General features: G+C 38.0%; 1 protein-coding gene and 1 long non-coding RNA gene across 2 annotated transcripts in view; both read left to right on the forward strand.

The window, feature by feature from the left end:
- PRKCE (protein kinase C epsilon) overlaps window positions 1–24,811 on the forward strand; it is a 726,422-nt gene that overhangs the window by 236,611 nt on the left and 465,000 nt on the right. The gene's annotated exons all lie outside the window — the stretch shown is intronic.
- On the forward strand, window positions 6,237–7,836 carry LOC123236844. The gene is made up of 3 exons (XR_006505439.1): window positions 6,237–6,396; window positions 6,512–6,666; window positions 7,731–7,836. It is a non-coding gene; the product is annotated as an uncharacterized LOC123236844 (long non-coding RNA).

Raw genomic sequence — 24,811 nt, forward strand, 5'->3', positions numbered from 1 at the left:
TCCAGATGGATTCCATATCCTATCTCTTTTCGGGTCTTGGTGCCCCAACCAAATTGTCTCCCTGCTATCTCCTTCTATGCCTTCTCAGAACCTTCCACCTCTCAAACCTTGACCTCTCTTCAAGAGTTGGCTCCCATTACTTTATTCAGTCAATTCAGTTGTGTTCTAATACTTGTTTTGAAAACTCAGATTTGCTCCAACACCACTGAAACATCAGAGGACAATTGGAACATAATGTGAATTATGCTCTATTCCAACCACCAGAAGAGAAACAGCACTGCTTCACAATATCATCTGAGCCACATCCCATCCAACAAGCAAACTGCAGGTTTTTTTTAAAGTCAAGCACTTTATTTATTGTCTTTCTTCTGGTACAGCAGGGATTGAGGTCCTGGGAAGGCTGGCACTAGGGGTGCTCAGGTTGAACAGCTTCCTGAGCCAAGATACTGGTCAATATTTATTTTAGTTTAGTTTTTTAGTTTATTTTATTATTTAATTGCATTTTAAAAATTATTTTTTTGTTTATTGGCTATATCAGAATTTTGAGGCAGCTTCTTCCCTCCCTCCCTTCCCCACACCAGAGAAGGTACTCCTTGACCAAAAAAAAAAAATTGCTATATTGAAACTATGTCTTTCCTGTTTTTATGTATCAATTCTTTCTTTGGAGGTAGACATTTACAAGTTGTTCTTCAAATGTTAGTTCTGTAACTGTATATAATATATTCTTGGCTCTACCTGTTTTGCTTTTCACATTTTCATGTACTTTCCATGTTTTAAAAAAATAACTTGCTCATAATTTTTTTTTTCCTTTTTAAACCCTTACCTTCTGTCTTGGAATCAATACTGGGTTTTGGTTCTAAGGCAGTAGAGTGGTAAGGGCTAGCCAATGGGAGTTAAGGGACTTGCCCAGGATCACACAGCTAGGAAGTGTCTGAGGTCAGATTTGAACCCAGGACCTTCCATCTCTGGGCCTGGAGTTCAATCCACTGAGCTACTCAGCTGCCCCCTTGCTTGTAATTTTTTATGGCACAGTAGTGTTCCATCACAATCATGTGCCACAGCTTATTCAGGCACACCCAGAAGATGGACATCCCTTCAAATTCCAGTTCTTTGCTACTATGTAGAGAACTGCAATAAATATTCTAGAACAGAGACATTCTTTTCCTTTTCTCCTGATCTCCTTGGAAAATAGACTGAATCTAAGGATATACATAATTTTATAAGTCTGTGGGCATAATTCCAGATCACTTTCCAAAATGGTTGGATCATTTCATAGTTCCAAGAACAGACTATTAGTGTCCCCAATTTTCCACATCCCTTTCAACCTTTGTTATTTTGTACTTTTATCATTTTAGCCCATCTGATAGGTGTGAAATGATATCTCAGAGTTGTTTCAACTTGTGTTTTTCTAATTAGTAATGATTTAGAATATTTTTTCATATGCCTATATATGACTTTGATTTCTTTATCTCCAAACTGTTCATATTTTTTGGCCAATTCATCAGTTGGGGAATGGGGCAGATTTGCATAAATTTGACAAAATTCTCTATAGATTCTCTCTATATATATTCTGTGAGACTTCGATTCAAGAAACTGTTTATAAATCCTCCCCTCCCCCAATTTTCAGCTTTCCTTCTAGCCTTGGCTAGATTAATTTTATTTGTACAAAACCATTTCAATTTAATGTGATCAAAAATATGCGTTTCTGCCTTGCAATGCTCTCTATCTCTTGTTTATGAAGACATTCCTCTCTCTTATCCATAAATCTGATAGGTAATATTGTTTCCTGTTCTTCTGATTTGCTTATGATATCTCCCTTTATGTCTAGGCCATGTGTCCATTTTGGTCTTATCTTAGTAAATGGTATAAGATATTGGTCTAGACCTAGCTTCTATCAAATACAAGATTGCTCTACTCTTTTACTATTGTGCATTGTGTGTCTATTTGTTCCACTGATCTACCTTTCTATTTCTTAGCTAGTACTAGATAATGTTTTGATAATTACTGCTTTATGATACAGTTTAAAAACCTGGTACTTCTAGACCTCTCTCCTTTACAATATTTAAATAAATTCCTTTTATGTCTTGATCTTTTGTTCTTTCAAATTAATTTTATTACTTTTTTCTAACTCAATTACATTTTTTTGGTAATTTAATTGGGATAGCATTGAATAAGTAGATTAGTTTAGGTAAGATTGTCATTTTAATTGTATTGGCTCTACCCAATCACAAATAATTAATATTTCTCCAATAATTTAAACCTGATTTTATTAATATACATTTTTATAATTATGTTTTATATCTAATATTCTTATCTAATATTTAATTAAATGTTTATTTTTAATTTTAATATGATTTTATATTCATACTTATTCTAATTAAATAGAAATTTAATTTAATATAAAATTTATACTTAATATAATTTTATAATATAAATCAATATAATATAAAATAATAAACAAAATTTTGTAGTAATTTATAATATTTAATTATGCAATAATGTTTTATTAAATATATAATTTACATTTTATTATATAATAATGTCTTATTATATAATATAATTTATAGTATTTTATTATATAATATAATTTATAATAACTTACAAATAAAGAAAATAAAAATAATATTATGAAATTTTTTATAATTATATTCATATGCTATCAAGGGGTTTTTTTGGCAGGCACACTCCTAAGTATTTTATAATATTTGTGGTTATTTTAAGTGGGTTATCTCTTTCTATCTTTTTTCTTAATCCCTTTCCTGCTGTCTTAGAATCACTACTTTGTATTGGTTCCAAGGCAGAGGAGTAGTAAGGGTTTGACAATGGGAGTTAAGTGACTTGCCCAGGACCTCATGCTCCAGGCCTGGCTCCCTATCCACTGAGCTAACTAGCTTCCCCCCTTTCTATTTCTTTTTGCAGGCCTTTGTTAATGATATATAGAAATGGCAATGATTTATGTAGATTTATTTTAATCTTGATACTTTGCTAAAATTATTGATAGTTACAACTAACTTTTTAGTTGTATCTCTAGATTTTTCCACATATATCATATTGTCTGCAAAAGTAGATAGTTTTATTACCTCTTCACCCATTCTGATTGCTTCAATTTCTTTTTACTTCTCTTGCTTGCTATTGCTAGCATTTCTAATACAATATCGAATAATATTGGCAATAATGGGCATTTTTGTTTCACTCCTAATCTTATTGAAAAAGCTTCTAATTTATCCTGTTGCAAATAATACTTCTGATGACTTTAGGTAGATGATTCTTATCATTTTAAGAAAAAAATATGCTTATGCCTATGCTTTCTAGTATTATTAATAGGAAGGAGTGTTATATTTTGTCAAAATATTTTTCTGCATCTGTTGATATTATCATCTTTATGATTTTTGTTATTTTTATTGATATAATCAATTATGTTGAGAATTTTCCTTATATTGAAGCATCTCTGCATTCCCTGGCATAAATTCTATTTGGTCACAATGTATAATCTTTGTGATATATTGTTGTAGTCTCTTAGCTAGTATTTTATTTAGGATTTTTGCAGATATGTTCATTAATGAAGTTGGGCTATTATTTTCTTTCTCTGATTTTACTCTTCCTATTTTAGGTATCAGCACTATATTTGTTTCGTAAAAGGAGTTCGGTAGTTCTCTTTCTTATCTATTTTTCCAAATAATTTACTTAATATTAGAATTAGATTATCTTTAAATGTTTGTGGAATTCACTTATAAATCCATCTGGTCCTGATGCTTTTTTTTCCTCAGGAAATTTATGTATGGCTTATCCAATTTCTTTTTTCTAAGATAGGTTCATTTAGATATTCTATTTCCTTGTCTGATAGCTTAGGCAGTTACTTTTTTTGTAGGTATTTTTCCATTTCACTTAAATTGTTAAATTTATTGGTATATAATTGGGCCAAGTACTTCCTAATAATTGGTTTTATTTCGCATTCATTGGTTATATATTCACTCTTTTCATTTTCAATGCTTATGATTTGGTTTTCTTCTCTCTTTAAATCATATTAACCAATAGTTTATCTGCTTTGTTGATTTTTTTTTTCATGAAATCAACTTCTGGTTTTATTTATTAATTCAATGGTTTTCTTACATTCATTTTTTATTGATCTCACCTTTAATTTGCAGAATTTCCAATTTGGAGATTAGTTGGGTATTTTTTATTTGTTTTGTTACCCTCTATGTTTGTATATTTCTTAATCCACTGTTTGATTAGGTTCTTATCTTTTTTTAATGTGTCGCTGAAAACATATATAAGTATTGTGCCTTTAACCCTTTTTTTATATGCTTTATGGATTTTACTGCCCAGTTTTAATTTCTAAGGATACATAGGTGTGATTATAGTAGAACTGACTATTTCTTTTGTGTGTGTGTGTGTGTGTGTGTGTGTGTGTGTGTGACATTTTGCAAGCCTTAAATAGAATAAAGTACACAAGGTTCCTCCAATCAAAACCCACAAATTTTTCCAGGGTTCTCCCCACCTCATTTTGGTGTTTTACTCTTCATATCTCAGTTGAAATATTATCCGTTCTTCAAGGCCCAGCTTATATATTGATTTCCATAAAGACTTACAAGGTTACCCAAAGTGGACACGATTTCCTCTTTATACCCCTTCAGAATTTTATATTTCAGGATCATAGATCTAGAGCTGAAAGTGACTCGAGAAGTCATCTGGTCCAATACCTCAGAGAGGTTAAGTGTCTTACCCAACTGCTTAAAAGTATGAATGAACTAATAAAGCAGTTATTAAGTGGTTATTTTTCATTAAAAAAAAAAGTGCTATGGGTACAACAGAAAAGGGACACTCCCTCTTGGAATGAAAGTTCAATGACAGCAAAGATTGTGCCTCCCTTTTCTACTGAGCTTTCATTCCAAGAGGGAAAGTAAATGGTTAAGTGGTAGAAGCAGAATTTGAATCCAGATCTTCTGAAGCCAGATGTAGCACTCTTTTCATTGTACCACTTATCTCTACTTGTGCTGTTATTGCTTCTGTATAACTTAGATCCCTTACTTAAGTAGGATTTTGAAAGTTGGGACTATATTTTATGCAACTTATTCTCCATAGTATCTAGCCTAGTACATACAGAGAAGGTATCCCATAAATATTTGTTGAGTTATTAAATGGACAAATACAAGTGAGAAGCTCATAATAGAAACAAACAAAAACCCTTTAAAACCAGAGAATTTACATTCTTTACAATATAGCTGATATTCAGTCCAGGAAAAAAATGGCAAGGTCACGGCTATCATTCATAAAGCTCATTATAGTAAGAAAAAACAATGAATGAGTCAGAACACCTTTGTTCTAGACTTGATTTTATCATTAACTAGCTGTGTGACCTGGGCAATGAAGCTTTGTTTCAGCAGTAGGAGGCACTTTCAAGGTGCTCCCTTGCCCACAGGCAGACTAAGCCTTTCACTGATTCCCTTTTATTCCCTTGGGCTTTGGTTTAAGAGGACCTGCTTATTTCTTGGCTTTCCAACATTTTTGTTCTCATCTTTAGAATATTATGTTTTGTATTCTTCAAAATATTTTGTCGTGATACTCATCAATTAATATTTTCTTTCATTTTCTTTCTTTTCCTTTATGTTGTCAGGTTACATTGTCTTTCTATTCATTCATTCGTTTATTCATTCATTCACTCATTCTACATCTAGATGTAGTTCCCTCATCTTCAGAATGAGAACCTGGGACAGAGAGTGGCTAAGTGGCTTGGAGGTCACATAGAAAGTCACCAAAAATTTAGATAAAAAAAATTTAAGTCTCTGAACCTAGATTTAGGCCACTAGACCAAGGGAGAAAAGCATAGTATCTGAGCTCTTTGGGTTTCCTCATCTCTAAAATGAGGGGGTTGGACTAGATAGCCTGAAATTCCCTTCTCCTTCCAATTCAATAATCCTGTAATTTCACCGATAAGCCCACAACCCAAGGAATACCACACTCACGTCATTTCAACGTTTTTGTTGTTGTTTACGCCAAGTCTAGCTTTCTCCTAGCTAGACTATCTTATGCTTTTTACTGTAGTATAAAAGTCATGTGAAAGGCCAGCCATAATATGGGCTTGCAGATAGATGGATACATTATTCAGGCCACAGGCTATTGTTGTTACCACAGCCTGATGGCTGACATATAATCAGTAAAAGGAATAAAAAGATCCATCTGATGTTTCTTGCCCTTGATTTCCCCCCCTCCGTTTAGGTATACAAGAGAAACTCGACCACATCATAAATTTAAACATAAAAAATGTGTGGATTACTTCTTTTTATAAATCATCTATCAAAGATTTCCGATATGGTGTTGAAGACTTCCGAGAAATTGATCCCATGTTTGGAACAATGAGAGAATTTGAGAATCTGATTGCAGCTATACATGATAGAGGTAACAGAAAAGGCAGAAAAAGAGCATTTTACATACTTTAAATTTTTTCTTGAGCTGTGTATGTTAATTTTCATAACGTGCATTTAACAACATATTTTCACTCATTATTTATAAGGCTTAAAGCTAATAATGGATTTTATACCAAATCACACAAGTGATCAACATATTTGGTTTCAACTGAGTCGGAATCGGACAGGAAAATATACAGATTATTACATTTGGCATAACTGTACCCATGCAAATGACATGACCACACCACCCAACAACTGGGTAAGGGTTTTGCTTTCCTCTCTTTCTGTGAATAAAACAAATAGACTTTCTTTATGTTTAAGTCATTAAGCAATTGCAAACCTGATAGATTGTCGCCTTTTTGAGCAAATAGATTTTTCAAAACAGGAGAAAAGCTTCACAAAACAACAGGGATAAAAGACCTAAACCCAGATGATGCCCTATAGCATCCTCGTTTCTTATGTCCTGAGGTTTGCCGTTTAGACTTTAGCAAAGATGGAGGGCGAAAAGGGCAATTATACCACCAATAAAGGTAAGAGTGAGGTCTGCCAGGGAAATGAAGCATTCCACTTCCGTTTGCTTATGAAAAAGTCAGCAGAAATAATAAGCTTGCCTGGCACACTACCTTTGTACCTAGTCACTCATTTAGCAGAAGACCCAACAAGAATCTGGTACATGTGATTGAATGTCACCATAAAGTTAGGGTGGAATTCTTCAGTGAGAGAAAGAGCCTAGCCCAGAACCAGGGCAGAAATGTCTTGTTACAAGAGTGACTGGATCTCTCTCAATCCCTGCCAGGGAGGTAACGACCTCAGAACTGAGGCCCCAAAGGAGTCAAAAGGCAGCCGGTGTCATTCGTGTAGTGGCCGCTTCATAAAGGTTTATTGCCTTTAATTGATATCATTTTGGAAGGCAATCTCTAGGGAATTTGTCTTATTCTTGTCATGTTCAGTTTTTATCCACGATTTGGAGCTGATACAAAATAAGTTTCAGAAAAACATTTCTTGTCAGATGTGCTGTTTTTGTTGGAATTCCTCCTTTTTGTCCAAACGTTGGGCTATTTTAGGGTCATTCTTATGGTGGGTAACTGTTGTAAAAATATATTCTATTTCCCTCAGCACCTAGGTCCAAGACTCCTTGGTGCAAGCATTAAGGTAACTGGGGACATTTTTAGTGGCATTCATTTCCCAAAGTTCCCTCCACAAAAGGAAAAATGCTTAGAAATTTGTGAAAGATTGGGGTTGGAGAATAGTCTCCTTTTCTTTATTGGCTCTGATGTCATCTGAGTTAAATTAAGCAGCCAATGTTTCTTCTTTGTTTGCTAGTTGAGTGTCTATGGGAACTCTAGTTGGCAGTATGATGAAGAGAGAAAACAATGTTATTTTCACCAGTTTATGAAAGAACAACCCGATTTGAATTTCTATAATCCTGCTGTCCAGGAGGAAATAAAGGTGAGTAGCTATACCCAGATAAACTTCGATTTCCCACACCCATTTAAGCACTCCTTTTGTTGAACCAGTTGTATAAAATCAAATCATTTGAAGAACGCATTTGAGGCAAATACCTGTGGCTTCTTCCTACCTCCCTGGCACAAAGGAAACCTGAAATGTGAAGACATTAGTGGCTCCTCCCCTGCCCCAAACTGACTCACCTTCCCAGGGCTGCTGGCATGACTTTGTATGGAACAAGGCAAGAAATTTAAGTGTTGTCTAGCTAGAAAGGCATGACTAGCTCATATTTACCCTATAGCCACTGAGGTGTAATCCTGGGCAAGTCACTTAACTTCAGCCTCAGGTATGTCATCCATCTCTAAAGTGGGGACAATAATAGCACCTTCCTCACAGTGTTATTGAAAGGGCTTTGCAAATCTCAAAGTGCTATATAAATGCTTGCTATTACTAATATTATTAATGTCCTTCCTGGGGCTGGTTCTGATAGGATATGGGGAATGAGGGATAGTAAAGAGTCACAGAAGACTCTCAGGTTTGCAGATCTCCTCAGCAAAGGAGGGATACTCTCAATAGAAATGGGAAAGTTTGAAAGAAGTATGAGTTCTGGAAGAAGATTATAAATTCAGCTGGTGAATGGTTTGCTGGGCATCTCCACTTGGATAATAGAGTGATTTCATCATAACACCAGAGATTTTGAACTTTAGGAAGGGACCTTAGAGGTTTTCTAGTTCGGAGATCTAGAGGTAAAAAAAAAAAAAAATATGTAGCCTTAGGGGAGGGAAGGAAGAGGGCACCATCTCTTTCTTGATCAGATGAAAATACAATTGGGAAACACTTAACAAAACAAAAGAAAATGTAATAGAACATAGTTAACATTAACATGTAGTTTTACTAAGTCAATATGTTGCCAGTTGGGATCCTAAAATATGGCTTAGTGGCCCCTGTCTCTATTCTAGTTTACCACCACTGCCCTCTCACTTTTTAGTTGAAGAAACTGAGGCTCACAGAAATTAAGCCTAAGGTCACATAGGTCTTAAGCAGAAGAGCCAGGATTTGAATTTAGCTTTTCTGACTTTGTATCAAGTATTCTTTCCTACAGCATCATGCTTTTCCCCTTGTCCTTTTGATACCTCATACTCAATGTGTCTAAAACAGCATTTATTTATCACCTAAATCCTTTTTTCATATTTCTGTTTTTGTTGCCATCCTTCTAGTCACTCAGGTCCAAGGTCTTGAAACCTTCCCCAACTCTTCATTCTTCCTGCTCTTTCCTGTCTAATCACTTGCCAAATCTTAGCACAGTGCCTGGAGTATGTGCCAAATAAATGCTTATTGATTGACTATTGGCTGTCAGTTCTCCCTCTAGATTTTTCTTGATAGATTTTTTTTCTTTTTCCTTTCCCATCTCTATCTGGATTTTTGTAATGGCCTCCTTTGGGACTCCTAGTGTCTAGCCTTTCCTAAAATAGTAATCCTGAGTCACAGATTTGACCTATCATGTCGTTTCTATAGTCAAGTATCTTCAGTGGCTCTCAGATGTCTCGAGAATAAAATGAAACACTTCAGCTTGGCAGTTAACGTTCTGCACTGTCTGACTCTAGCTTATCTTTCTGGATTTCTTTCACATTATTTCCATTCATAAATTTCCTTTTTAGCCAAACCAGCTTACTTGTGTTCATTAAATTCAGCGTATCTGTTGCCACAATGCCTTTGCCCAGGCTTCCTTCCTCCATTCTTCCATTTGCCTCTTAGAATCCATAGCTTCTTTAAAGGCCAAATCAGGTACCATCTTCTAGAATTCCTCTCTGATCCCTCTAGTTGTTAGTGCTCCCTCATTCCTCAATTCCACTGCTTCTAGAACCAAATAGAAAGCTGTTTAACTTTTAAAGCCTTTCCCCAAATCCCTTCCCCAACCTTCGTGGATTCCTTACTCTATGAACAAGCCCAACTGGTCTTCTCTCTGTTCTTCACACAAGAAACTCCATTTCCAGTCTCCTTGCTTTTGCACCGACATCTCCTATTCCTGGGAAGCCCTCCCTCCTTTCCTCAACCTTGGAGAATTCCTTTCTTCCTTTAAGATGTAGCTCCTCTATATTCAACATGGAGTTTTTCTTGACTCTCTCAACACACTAGTACCTTTCCATCTAAATAAATTATCTTATAATGAATTATTTTGTATTTCTTCTCTCTATATTTTTATGTATGTGTATTTGTATCCTTCAATTAGAATTTAAGTTCCTTGTGATAGGTATCGTTTCATTCTTTCTACTTGTATCACCAGCACCTCATATGGTGACTGGCAAATAACAGGGAAGGGGTAGGGGCAGATAAGCATTTATGTGGCACTTACTATGTTCCAGGAACACTGCTAAGTGTTTTATAATTATTACTTTTTATTTATATATTCTCTATATATTTATATTTTGAAATTTATTTTTATTTGTTTATATATTCATTTTATCCTCACAACAACCCGGGGAGGTAGGAGCTATTATTATCTCCATTTTATGGATAAGAAAACTGAGACAAATAGAGGTTAAGAGTCTTGCTTGAGTTCACACAGCTAGTATATGACTGAGGCTAGATTTGAACTCAAGTCAGGAAGACTCCAGGCCAGGTATAGCCACTGCATCTAGCTGCCCTTAAAATCTAGCTGTTGGTAAGGAGACTAGGAAAGTGGAGGGGTGGGGAGGGAGAGGTTATAAAGGGCTTTGATTGCCAAAAATGCAGTTTTAAGCTTTTAATCACTAAGACTTAGGACAATTTGTAAAAGGGCAGGAATTTATACTTTGACAGGAGAGTTGAGCAAGAGTTGGTTCTTATCGCATTTCAACCTGTTATAAAATCAACCATTTGTTTTCCCTTTAGTTGCTGTGTTTTCCTGTATTTAAAAAAAAAGTTCTCTAGGTTGCTAAATCAACAGTTTCCAACACAGTGGGACCTAGAGAAGCTTAGATGAATTAGATCGATATTTGCCACTATATAACACAGATTTTTTTTTTTTTTGTAAACAAGTCCAGATTCGTCCCAGAATTCCTGAGAATAGTAAAATAAATAAACACGAATCTTTTTTTACTTTTCACTTTGAATAAGAGGACTGGAAATTGTTTGCAAGGCAAACTTAGCAGATCAAATAGTAAGCAAATAAAGTACCTGCTCTGGACAAGTGACCTTGTCCACAAAAGGTTTAGTGAGCTAGGTCAATCCTTTCCCTCCCCTTCCTGTGATGTTCTTATCTTTGAAATAGAAACAGAAAGATTAATCATTTGCCAACTAGAATTCCTGTGAGTCATTTTAAGTTGTGCCTGTTACATAGGTGACTTGACTGGTCACAAGGATATTTCGGTCTTCCATGTTCCTTTCCTTTCCCATCAAAACTCGGTTTCCTGTTCTGAACCTGTAGATATAGTGAGAGTGATGATTATTCAGTGATAAGCAATGTTGCAGAAAGTAGCACTTTATCCCCTTCTGTGTTCTCTTATTTTCCCTCTGCTTTTATTTCACCAACAGTTAGTAGAACAACTGGATTCTGCTTAATAGGGTTTAAGGCTATTTTTTTACAAGGGCAACGTGGTAAATCATTGAGTTAACCTCGAACACTTCATTGAAAACTTCTCTTGAAGCCAAAAAACCCTGGCTTCCAGGCTCATTCATTCATCATCTACCTATCTTATCTTATCTACCTATCTACCTATCTACCTATCTATCTATCTATCTATCTATCTATCTATCTATCTATCTATCCATCATCCATCTATCTATCTAATTATCTATCTATCTATCCATCTATTCATTCATTCATTCATTTATTCATTCATTTGTTCATTTATTTATTTGTTTGTTTGTTTACTTATTTATTTGTTCATTCATTTATTTATTTATTATTAAGTCCTGGCTGTGTAAGCTGGGTAAGTCACTTAAACTCTCAGGCTCTAGAAAGCTCTTGAAGACTGGAAATTGTCAAGAAGGTTGTGATCTCCATTGGTAGAGGGAGTTTCCTCATCTGGAAGTTGTCTATAAAATCATCATCCTTCCAATTCGTCTCCCTAGCCTAAGTGTTAAACAGAGAGGCAGCTTAGGAATGGATAGAAAATAGGATCCTAGATTTAGGGCAGGAAGAGACCACAGATAACATTGAATACAAATTACTTTGTTTTTCCTTTTAAAAAAGTGTTTTTTTAGCCTTATCTTCTGTCTTAACATCAATTTTAAGATAGAAGATCAGCAGGGGGTAGGCAATTGGGGTTAAATGGTTCATTCAGATCACACAGCAAATTCCCTTGTCTTAAAAATGAGAAAACTGAGTCACAGCAAAGTTAAGACCCTTGAGGAGGAAAGAGCTAACCCAGATTTTGAGTCCAAGTCCACATACTATGCTGCCTCTAATAGAGCCTAAGTATTGAGGTAAGGAAGGTCTGGGTTCAAGTGTCACCCAATAGTTACTAGCTGTGATTATGGGCAAGCTCCTGTTAGTAGAGTTTTGCTTTGCAAAGGCGGTTCACATATCCTGTCATTTATTCCTCACCACCACTTTATGAGGTAGGAGTTGTCTCCAATTCAAAAATTAGGAAATGGAGGCTTAGCGTGGTACAGAGGGATTTTCTTTTCTTCCTTCTCTTTCCTTTCTTCTTTCCTTTGTTCCTTTGTTCCCTCCTTCCTTTCTTCTTTCCTTCCTTTGTTCCTTCCTTCCTTCATTCCTTCCTCTCTCCTTTCCTTCCTCCCTCTTTCTCTCTCTCTCTTTTTCTTTTTTTTCTTTCTTCTTTCCTTCCCACCTCTCTCCATTTCTCCCTCTCTCTCTTTTCTCTTTCTTCTTTCCTTCCAACTTCTCTCCCTTTCCTCCTCCCTCCCCCTTCCCCGTCTCTAAAAACAAAACAAAACAAAACAACCCTTATTTTCTATCTTAGAATTGATATTAAGTATTTCAGTGGTAAGGGCTAGCCAACTGGGGCTAAGCGATCTGCCCAGGGTCACAAAACTAGGAAGTGTCTGAGGACACATTTTAATCCAGGTCCTCTTGACTTCAGGCTTGGCTCTCTACCCACTGCCCCTATAGTGACTTTCCAAAGGTCACACAGTGAGTCAATGATAGAGTTTGGATTTGACCTTAGATCTTCTGCTGCTTGGGTCAGTTTTCGTTCTAGTTCAGACCCTATTCTAAGGAAGCGTCGCTTGTTTTCTTATCTCTGACACTTCTTCCCAAGAGGCTTGGGGGAGCCGTATTCCGGCTCCCCTAACTGTGCAACCAAGAACAAATGACTTGGCCCCTCTGCACCCTGGGAAACGTCCTAAGATGAAAAGTTATAGACAAACTGCTGATGTGCATTGGGTAAAGGGAGTTTTCCTATCAGAGGTTAGCCACGTCTGTGACAACACTGGCTTGAACAAAAACAAGGACCAAAGCCCTTTCCTGTGGCCTCCAAGGTCTGCCTGCTTTACAAGCCAGATCTGTGATAAATCAAACGACAGCTTGAAGCGAGAGAAGCCCGAAGCCCTTCCGGCTCCGAGATTCCGGGTCTGTCAGGGTGACAGGACTTCTCGTAGTGGGGAAGCCCTCCCCCCTGGTTATTTCTTTGTCTTTCTTCTTAGAGATTTCAGTGTAACCCCTTGAAACCCGACGCTGGGAGAATGTGATGAAAGGAAGGAGGGATGAAGGGAGGGAGGCTTCAATCTGGTAACTGTGCCCAGCACACTTTGAGAGTCAGTTTGTATCATTAACATTTTCTCCATCACTCTCTTAAGCCCTGACGATTGGAGAAACAATAATACAAACACTGACTTTTAGCATTTGCTGATTTCCAAGTATAATTGCTCATTTCTCCATATAAGCTGGGAGCAACAGATTCCAGCACATCCCTGGAAGCGACTCCCTTCCCTTGGTCCTGGTCTCTTATTTTTCTTCCCCTAAACCATTATCTTCTGTCTTAGAATCAAGACTGTGTATTGGTTCCAAGGCAGAAGAGCAGTAAGGGCTAGGCAATGGAGGTTAAGTGACTTGCACAGGATCACACAGCTAGGAAGTGTCTGAGGTCAAATTTGAACCCAGGACCTCCCATCGTTGGGCCACTGGGCCATCCCTAGTCTGGGTCTTATAACTTTCCTGGCAGTTTAATTCTTGGGTCACTTTCGTTATCACCCAAAGTATCCGCCAGGGGGAGGTTATTTCTCTGCCTTCCGGGTACCTCTTTAGTCCCTATCACTGAGTATGTCTTTCCTGTCCCTCCATCCTCAGCCAAGTCAGCTTCTGTTACCACATTTATTATTATTATTATTTTTTTATCAAAGAATGAAACTACTAGATGAAGCATTGACAAGTTTTTTCTTCCCTGAATTTCAGTCTAAGTTACTAAGCAGCTTTCTGGCCAAATCATTTTAAGAATAAGCCCATTTTGGTGAGCCAGACGGGAAGTCCTGGGTTCAAATTTGACCTCAGACCCCTCCTAGCTGTGTGATCTTGGGCAAGTCACTTAACCCCCATTGCCTAGCCCTTCTATTCTTCTGCCTTGGAACCAATACAAAGGATTGATCCTAAGCCAGAAGGGAAAGGTTGAAAAAAAAAAAGCAGCAGCCCAAAAAGCAGGGTGATTCTGTGCAAGTCATTTAACCCAGTTGCCTAGCCCTTACCCCTCTTCTGCCTTGGAATCAGTACTAGGATCAGTTCTAAAACAGAAGGTAAGGGTTTGTATTTAAAAAATGGTTATTCCCAGTGGGGGGAAAATGTAAGAAAAGCCTGAACTTTCTGGTTGTTTTTCTTTGGCAGAAAACGTACCCAAACAAGCTAACTTAAAAGGGGAGCTTTTTAGAAAAGAAACTATAGTTAACTTTATACCACCTATGGCTACACTATACTTGGTACATCTGTCCAAATCTTCAAGATCATTTACAGCAGCTAATGCATTATGGAGCAGCTAGGAAGCTCAGTGGATAGTGTGATGGGTCTGAAGTCAAGAAGACTTATTGTCCTTAGTTCAGTTTTGGCCTTAGATGCTTACTAGTTGTGTGACCCTGGAGGAGTCACTTTATCCTGTTTACATTGGTTTCCTTATCTATAAAGTGAGCTGGAGAAAGAAATGGCAAACCATTCCACGATCTTTACCAAGAAAGTCCGAACTGGGATCATGAATACTTGGTCACAACTGAACAACAATCATCTGCTAAATAAATCTCTTGCTAGGTTGATATCCGGCTCTTGCTGTTTACCTTCATCTTATTCAACTTTTAAAAAATTGGAGAAATAATGGCTAGAATGTCTAGAGAGATGATTAGTGTACATCCAGAAGAGGAAGAGATGAGTTCAAAGAACCAGTGTAGTTTCATACAAAACAAGCCATGCCAGACTGAAGTTGTTTTTTCCCCTCCGTCTTTCCCTTCCCTCCTTCCTTCCCTCCTTCCCTCTTTCCTTTCCTCTCCTCTCCTCTCCTTCCTTCCTTCCTTCCTTCCTTCCTTCCTTCCTTCCTTCCTTCCTTTCTTCCTGTCTCTTCCTGCCTTCCTCTCTTTTTTCTTTTCTTTTCTTTCTTTTTTTAAATCATCTCTCAAGGAGTAGCTAGGTGGCTCATTAGATAGAGAGCCAGGTCTAGAGAAGGAGGTCCTAGGTTCAATTTTATATATATTCTAGATATATCCTACCTGTGTGATCTTGGGCAAATCACTTAAGCTCAATTGCCTAGCCCTTGCACATCTTTTGCCTTGGAAGCGATACTGAATATCAATTCCAAGAAAGAAGGTAAGGGTTTGAAAAGTAAAATAAATAAAAATATTTAAAAATACCTCTCACACTGATGTAGAAAGGGAGGAAGTAGAACCTAGAATGAGGTAGATAACACAGCTTCCCCCAAGTTCCCTCGTCACCGAAGGTTTTCAGATGGGCTTAAATGTTGTGGAGAGGATTCCTGTTTGGTTAATGGTTGTACTAGATGGCCTCTGAGGTTCCTTCCAACTCTGAAATTCTTTACCCTGTCAATCAGGGCAGGGGGTTGGGAATCTAGCTAACCAAATGTTCTGGTTGGCAGAAGTTGAACATAGTTTTATTTTGCTTCACACAAACACTGTGCCTGGAAGAATCCAGATGCAACAGTTAGGCTGTACACTAGCTCTGCAGAAGTAGAGAACTTGGCCTGGTAACTTCTATGGGGGTCTCTAGGGATCCTGGCTTTTTTGGAGTCAGGAGAAGAAGTTACACTGCCATGCTGGTCTGGCAGTGGCAGGATACAAGTCATGGTGACCTGGGTCTTGTGTTCTTTTAGGCCCCAAAGAGGTTGCTAATTTAGGCTCTCTTTAAATTGGAAAATGTCATTCTCTTCGAATTGATTTAATTGGGTTTGACAGATGGGGAAACATTGAAGTGTATCACATTTGACCTGATTTATGCATCAGGGGTATGTGTAAATACTCCAGGAGAGGAAAAACAACAAGAGGAGAAATGAAATTGGCAGAAAGAAGCAGAATGAATTGGTAATTGCGTCCTCATTGAGCCAAGCCCCATTCCCAGCACGCCATCTGTATGCTCCCGAGGCACCGGAAGTTGGTCTGTACCAGATGGGTTCAGGTTCTTCACACCTGATTTGTTCATTTGCTAGTAATTCCCTGGGTCCCAATCAGCAGCTGAAGGAGCGCCTGACCCTTCAGACAGACAGACTCGCAAGCCCACAGAAGGACTGGGGACAGGCTTTTTCAGTAGTCAAGGCTCTGCTGGATTCGAAGTCTTGTTCCTAGAATTTGTGAGTGCCAGTCAAGGGGGGCACAGTGTTGTAATTTAATGGTGGAAAAGACATTCAAGCTCTTAAGCTTACACTCCACATAGTATCAGATACAGGAGGCTAGCCTTTGGCAGAATTGTGAAGGGTACCTTCAGTGATATTCCCCTTTCTCCTTTTTTTTATTTTTTATTTTTTATTTTTCATGGCCTACCCTCCTTGGGTGCCAGCATCTAGGTTATGAATGGATTTCATTTCCCTTCCAGCTAACAAATCATAGAAACATAAATTTTTAGTGTCAACCATGAATTCACTCCTCCTACTTTGCATTCCCATCGTCTGGCCTTTATTACCACAAAGGTGGACTATTATAATAAACAGCTGAGGGATTGACTTGGTTCTAATTTCTCAACCTTCAGTCTATTCTCTATATGTTTGTCAACTTAATTTTCCTAGCTCAGTTCCTTGTAAATAGTGGACATTTAGCAAATAGTCATTGAACTGAAATAATAATAATAGCTAGCATTTATACAGTACTTAGTGTATCCAGGCATAATGCCAAGCTCCTTTTATCTTATCTGGTCCTCAAAACAACTCTGAAAAGTAGTTACTATCATTATCTCCATTTTCCAGATGAGGAAACTGAGGCAAACAATTTAAGTGCTTTGCCCAAGGCCACACAGGTAGTAAGTGTCTGAGGCTGAATTTGATGCTCCTCTATCTACTGCCCCACCCAACTGAACTGATTTGAATTTCTAATGCACATTGTTGACTCAACCCAGCTTACCTACAGCTCTAAGCTTCCATGACTCTCCATTAATTGCAGAATAAATTTTAAGTCGAAGACCATCCCTAGTCTTTATTTCCATATATCTTATACATATTATTTTACTTCCATCGAACCACACTGTTTGATCATTGTTTCCAAAGACTGCCTCAGACTTCACCACCTTGAAGCCTTTGTACATCTGCTTCTCTTTGTATGGTGGATTTTCTCTAACCTCCCCCTGCATCTCCCCATCTTCATAAGTTGAATCTTACCCATTTTTCAAGGCCTGGATTGAAATGTCACCTTCGCTTTTAGTGTTCCCCAAATCCCTAATGAACACTAATTCCCTCCCAGACTTCAGAGTCCTTGGCGTACCTTTCTTGTGCTACTCATTGCATTCTGAGTTATTCTTGTTCCCCACATGTTTACTTTAGAATCCCCACTTCTCACCACTGTCCTCCATTCTATAATCCACTTGAGAGAGAGACTGTATCTTTTCTTTCAAATAAATTTTTATTAATGTCTTCTCTTTTATTACACCATCATAGTTATTCCCAGTTTCCTTCCCCATTCTCCCATCACCCCAGACAGTCATCCCGTATGACAAATAGTACTTTAAAAAATCTAGCCCAACTGATCAATACACTGAAAAAGTCAGAAAATGAGCAATGTGCAAAACTGATGGATCTCCCACTCTTGCGGGAAGGAGTGGGTTGGGGATGTCTTTTCAACACTCTTCATCTTGAATCATGTTTGATCTTTTCAGTTTTATTATATTCGCTTTTGATTTTTTGGTGATTGGGTGTTCTTTTAGGGACTACATCTTATTCACCTTTGTATCCCCATGCCTGACATATCTGGTCCAGTGCCTTACAATAATAAATAATAACATCTAGCATTTGAGCCTTAAAACCACCCTCTGATGTAGTTGTTATGAGTATTATTGGCCCTTCTTTATGGGAAACTCAGTCTCTGAAAGTTTGTGGCTTGTTCATCTATGGTCATAAATCCAGTAAGAGTTTCAAGTGTGACTTGAACCTGGGATCTTCCTGACTCCAAGACCAGTGCTCTATCCCTTATGAATTACTATCTCTCTAAAGAGGAGGTTGGGCTAGATAATCTAGCCACATAGTTCCATCCATTTATTTCTAAGTCCATTATCCTTTTATTTATTTATTTAAAATAACCCATACCTTCCATCTCAGAATCAATACTGTGTATTGGTTCCAGGGCAGAAGAGCCATTAGGGATAGGCAATGGAGGTTAAGTGACTTGCCCAGGGCCACTCAGTTAGGAAGTGTCTGAGTTCAGATTTGAACCTAGTACCTTCTGTCTCTAGGTCTGACTCTTAATCTATGGAGCCTCTCAACTGCCCCCAATTATCCTTTAAACAAAGAAACAAACCAAAAACCAAAAAAACTCCCCTACCTTCCATCTTAGAATCAATGCTGTGTGTTGTTGTTTCCAAGGCAGAGGAATGGTAAGGGCTAGGCAATGGGAATTAAGTGACATGCCCAGAGAAGTGTCTGAGGCCAGATTTGAATCCAGGACCTGTCATCTCTAAGCCTGCCTCTCAATTAACTGAGTCACCCAGCTATTGCCAGTATACATCTTAATAAGGGAGACATCACTAGAGATGTCCCTGCTATGGCTAAGGTAGTTTTTAGGGAGTTAAATGAGTAATCACTTGTGGCCTAAAACCAGATAACCATTCTATCAAAGGATTTAACTTCTTTAATTATACTGCAATCTTTTCAGTTAAATACATCTCCAGAAAAGGCCCTCAGAGAGAAGAAAGGGAAAGAGTCAGAGATCAGAATATCTTTTAACTAGGGATTTGCCAAGTCCTCACAAAAGAGAGAAGACCTGAGAATGTGGAGTCTCCTTGGGGTGAGGAGTGGGGAGAGGAAAGGGATACTAAGGATCAAATGATCAACCACAAGTCTGAAGGAGATGGTGGGTTGATTTAAGTCAAGAGTCTGCTCTTGAATGGTTTCTGGGCCAACCATCATGAATCAGCCTATGGGAAAATAACCCAAATGGGAGATTATTTTATTCTCCCTTGGAGCAGTTGTAGTTGTCCCTAATGAAAATTTGAGGGAGAAGGCGTATAAGAATGTAAGCAGCCCCTTACTCTGTCTTGTCTTCCCCTTTTGATTTTTCTGGGCCTCTAAGTTTAGGTGGTTTTAAAGTGCTTGATTGTATTAGGCTTGGGATGTTTGGAGTCAAAATAACTGGAGTTATCAATCAATCAACCAGGAAACATTTATTAGTTACCTCTAATATGCCAGGTACTAGGCTAAGCTCTGGAGATGAAAGGAAAGGCAAGAAACACTTCTTGTCCTCCAAGATCTCAAAGTCTGTTTGAGGAGACAACATACAAATCACTGTCTATAAACATAACTATATATAGAATAAATTGGAAGTGGTCAGCAGAAGAAGGCACTAGAATTAAGAGGAGAGGCTTTTGTTGAAAGTAGAGAAGGTATAATTGGAGTAGAGGTGGGTGTAGGAAAAAAGCTGGAGATAGGAGCATCCCGGCAGGCTGGAACTTGGGAATCTGGAAGGAGTATGTGCCTGTTTGGAAGACTGGCTGTAGATGAGATGACTGAAAAACACACAAACAAGCATTTTTTGCAAGTTTGTGTCATGCCAGTAAACTAGCCAATTCTTAAACTTTCCATTTTCCAGAGGAAGAAATCTAGAAATCTTCTATAACATTGTCTGAATAGTATTATCATATTACTTACATGTTGGAACCTCCAGTCACTAGCCTGCCTTTTACCCTTAAATGGGAGATAGTTTCATTGAGGGGGTCTAATGATATTAAAATCTTTAGAGTACAGAAAGCTCAGCAGCACAGTGGATAGAGTACCAGACCTGGAGTTGGGAGGATCTGGGTTCAAATGTGGCCTCAGATATTTTCTAGCTGTGTGACCCTAAACAAGTCTTTTGACATCATTTGCCTAGCCCTTGCCCTTCTGTCTTAGTGTTGACAGAAAGTAAGGGTTTTAAGAAAAATCCTTAGAGTTTTCATAGATGTAGAGCTGGTAGGAACTTATTTTACAGATCAGGAAACTGATATTAAGTGGTACAGATAAGATTTGAACTCAAGTCTTCTGATTAGAATTTCAGTGCTATTTTCCACTGTCTCAGTCATTTGATCTCATTCCCTATCACACCAACCCCAATGACCTCCCTCTTGGTTAGTCCCATGACAAAACTGAGGCTAAGGAACTTCTTCTTTCATTTCACCAGGGACAACATCTTAACAGTCCATGGCAGTGTCATGTGGTGGTTCAAAAAAGATGCCCAAGGATGTCTCAGAGGATCTGGCCGAAAAGGCCTGCTGACTCTCCAGGCAGCAGGAAATGTGCTCAATCATTGCTAAGCTGCACGTTTTCTCATGCCTCCCTCCATTCTACAGATTTCACCCTGGTGGATTGGGAGATGGGAGATAGTGCAAAGAGTTAGAAATCATCAGTGTGTAAGAAATGTGCCACCTTTTTGTTTTTTTAATTTTTTTTTTTTTATTAAACCCTTACCTTCTGTCTTCGATCAGTACTCTATGTTGGTTCCAAGGCAGAAGAGTGGTAAGGGCTAGGCAATGGGGATTATTAGATGACTTGTCCAGGGTCACATAGTTAGGATGTAGCTGCCATCCTAAACAAGCTAGAAGGCCCCAAACTAGTTCTATGCCCAGTGAGGGCAGAAATGGAGAGAGAGAGAGAGAGAGAGAGAGAGAGAGAGAGAGAGAGAGAGAGAGAGAGAGACAGAGAGAGAGAGACAGAGAGACAGAGAGACAGAGAGACAGAGAGAGATTGATTCAGTCACACTAATGAAAAGAGGTTTTGCGAACTCTTCATGTGAGAGAAAGATGGGCAAGTCCAAGATAAACATATTCCAAGGCTGTTTAGGGAAAGTCTTTACCTTCAGTGCTGGGGTGAGGGGAAACTGGCAGGAGAGACAAATTCGGATCTATCTTTTCCGTGTACCATCACTTGGATCCCCAGCCTGAACTCTTTGCCTGTTCTCTTTACCTAATCACATATTTTTCATCTTTTCCAAAATCCTACTTCCTCTGTAAAACCATTCTCAACCACTCTAATCCATAGTGACCCCTTCTATCACCTGATGTCTATACTACTCATCATGCCATACCATTCTCTCCTTCCTTGTATTGCTGACTAATTGTTTAGCAGAACTGCCACTAGTAGTATTTGTCCTCAGGGAAGTGGCAGAAAAGAAATCTTCAGTTAAATTGTGTGTGTGTATGTGTGTGTGTGTGTGTGTGTGTGTGTGTGTGTGTGTGTGTGTGTGCATATGTGATGAGTGGATGTATGGTAGCTGTGATGAGATGATGGGACACTTCAAAGCCAATGGCTGGGGAAGATGGTGGAAGAAAATAGGAATGTGCCAGATGGCGTCTCACCTGAAATGTGGCTGCTATGGATGGAGGGAAATTAACTACCATCAACTAGTGGTTCCCTGGTTTCATTTTTTCCTTTCTTAAGAAATAAGTGCTTTGTTTTTTACTTCCTATACATTTTCCATTAATTTGCTCTCCTCCCAGAAAAACAAACTTTGTAATGGCATATTTAAATAAAATAGTTCAGCAAAACTGACCAAGATGTTGAAAGTCTAACATTATATGTAGTGTTATATATCCAGAGTCTCCATCTATGCAAAGAAAGTTTAGGGGGAGATGCCTTCTTAAATCTCTTCTTTGGGGATAAGCTTGGTCATTCTACTTTCCCAACATTCTATTTCAAACAGTTATTGTGCCTTCTAAATGCATTACTGTAATTATATGTTACATATATATTTAAAAACCTTTCCTTCCATTTTAGAATCAATATGATTTATTGGTTCTAAGGTAAGAGAACAATAAGGGCTAGGCAGTGAGGGTTGAGTGACTTGCCCAGGGTCATATAGCTAGAAAGTGTCTGAGACTAAATTTGAACCATCTCTAGACCTGGCTCTCAGTCCACTGAGCCACCTAGCTGCCCTCTTCCCCCACTTTTTTTGTATATTGTTTTCCTAGTTCTAATTTAATTTGTATCAGTTCATGTAAGTCTTCCCATGTTTCTCTGGAGTTGTTGTATTAATTTTTTCTTTTAGCACAGTATTATTCTATTACATAAATACACCATAGTTTGTCTAGTTATTCTGTAATCAATGGGCATCTACTTTGTTTCCATCTCTCCAATCCATTCACACACTGATATCAAAATGATTTTCCTAAATTACAGATCTGACCATGTCACCTTTAACTTGGTAAAAAATTAATCTATTGTTTCTAGGATAAAATATCATCTTCTTTCTTTGGTATTTAAAGTTTGTCACAGCTTTGTGCCTTCCTACCTTTCTAGTTTAGACTTCCCAGCCATGCTGAATTACTTTCGATCCCCTACATAGGATGTTCCATCTTCCATTGTGCCTTTGCACAATTCTCCTCCCCTTCACCCCCTCCCCCTTTGTTTAGAATCTCTTCTTGTTGGGCAGCTAGGTAGCGCAGTGTATGAAGCCCAGGACTGCAATCAGAAGGATTTGGATTCAAATCTGGCCTAAGACATTTCTTTGCTATGTATCTCCCTGGCCACCGCATTTAACCCCAATTGCCTAGCCCTTGCTACTAGTCTGTCTTACAATTGATACTAAGACAGAAGGTAAGAGTTTAAAAAAAAAATCTCCTTGGCATCTCCCTGCTTAGAAGACTCCTTACATCTGTTTCTCATAATTCCTTTTTTCCTCCAAGATTAAGCTCAAGTACCATCTTCTATTTGAATCCTTTCCTGATTCTCCCATCTGTGAATTCCCTTCCTCTCTAAGCTACCTTGTATTCATTTTGAATATATTATTCATCCATTTGTACATGCCCATGCTGTCTCCAGTATTGGAAAATAAACTCCTTTCGACAAAGGGACTACTTTGTCTTTGTCTTTGTCTCCTCTGCATATCTGGTACACAGTAAGTGTTTAATAACTGTTTGTTGCTTGGTTGATTATGTGATCTTAAAAAAACCTTCTGTGATGAATATTAACTAATTATTTTTTACTAAATAGAAAGACAACAAGTGCTATTAGCATCCTCCAAATCTTTATGCCTTGGAGGATATTTCAGGTTGCATTGCTCTGGTTTTGGTCTGTTGTTCGCCATCTCTTTGGCTTGTGAGATTCTTGATGTCAAGGGACTATGATTTTTTTTTTCTATCCTCTGAACACCTAGAACAGAGCAGCTGCTACTGCCTTTTCTAACTGTTGCTGTCCCCCCTCTCCCCCCAATTATTTTGTGTCCAAAAAGTCTTAGTGTAGTTTTAGGCCTCAGACACTTACTAGCTGGGTGACCTTGGGTAAGTCAATTAACCTTGTTTGCCTCAGTTTCCTCATCTTTCAAATGTGCTGGAGAAGGAAATGGAAAACCATTTGAATATCTCTGCCAAGAAAATGCCTGAACAACAATGTGTCACCTAATTTTTCTATGCCTCTGTTTCCTCATCTGTAAAGTATGGATTTGAACAAGATGACCCCTAATGCCATTTGTATCTCTGAATGCCTTCTAACCCTAAATCTCTGATCCTGTTTCAGTTTATACAAATAGATTTCATTCTTGTTCCCTATTTCTAAGAGAGTCTGTTTCTAATAAATAAATAAAACATGCTCTTATGCACACTGGTGATTTGCATATGGTTTCCACACCTATCTCTTCACAGTCTAAAGATGTCCCAGTTAGTCACCTTAGGTGGTGAGCCGTGTTTCAGTTCACATTATGGAAATTGCCTACATATATTTTTAAACTTTTTTTTTTTTGAGCAACAGGAGGGATGGCAGTTATTTCATCCTCACACACTAGGAACCAAATATTTAAATATTCCCCAGATCCATTCTTATAGTCCTTTTCGCCAGAGTTGTCACAAACTACATATTTACTATATAATTTTTAGTCTCTTGAAAAATTTGTAAATAATTATAAACTGAATAGTCAGTCTTGCCCTATGAACACTGGATGTGATTAATGACAAGCCCAGCCCCAAATCTCTTCCTCATCCTACTTTGAATGCTTTACTGTGCCTGTTGATCTTGCCTAAAATCTCTGCAATTATAGATTCAGCTGAGGTAAGTGTTTTTTAAAATGCAAACATCCTTAACTGGGTCGCTGGAGGAGGTAGTTAGTATCAATAGTAAGATAGAAAGGAAGGACTTTAAAAAATCACTAAGGAATCAGGCATTTGTTCCTCTGGTAAACTAGTTTTAGAACTTTATGTGATCTAGGATCTTTGGGCCTTAGCTCCAGAGTTGGAGGCCATCTCTTCCAACCCTTTCATTTTGTAGATCCATCACTTTGCAGAAATGGGACTATTGATGAAGAGATAGGATGATTTTGTGGGGATGATTTTGCGGTTGAGGCTTCATATGGGGAGATCAGCCCTGAGGAGGGATCATTTGGGGGGATATTGGCAGCCAGAGTGGAGCATTTTGGTTCTCAAGGACAGGAAA

The sequence above is a fragment of the Gracilinanus agilis genome, chromosome 2, assembly GCF_016433145.1.
Source record: "Gracilinanus agilis isolate LMUSP501 chromosome 2, AgileGrace, whole genome shotgun sequence".
In the NCBI taxonomy this organism is placed as follows: Eukaryota; Metazoa; Chordata; class Mammalia; order Didelphimorphia; family Didelphidae; genus Gracilinanus; species Gracilinanus agilis.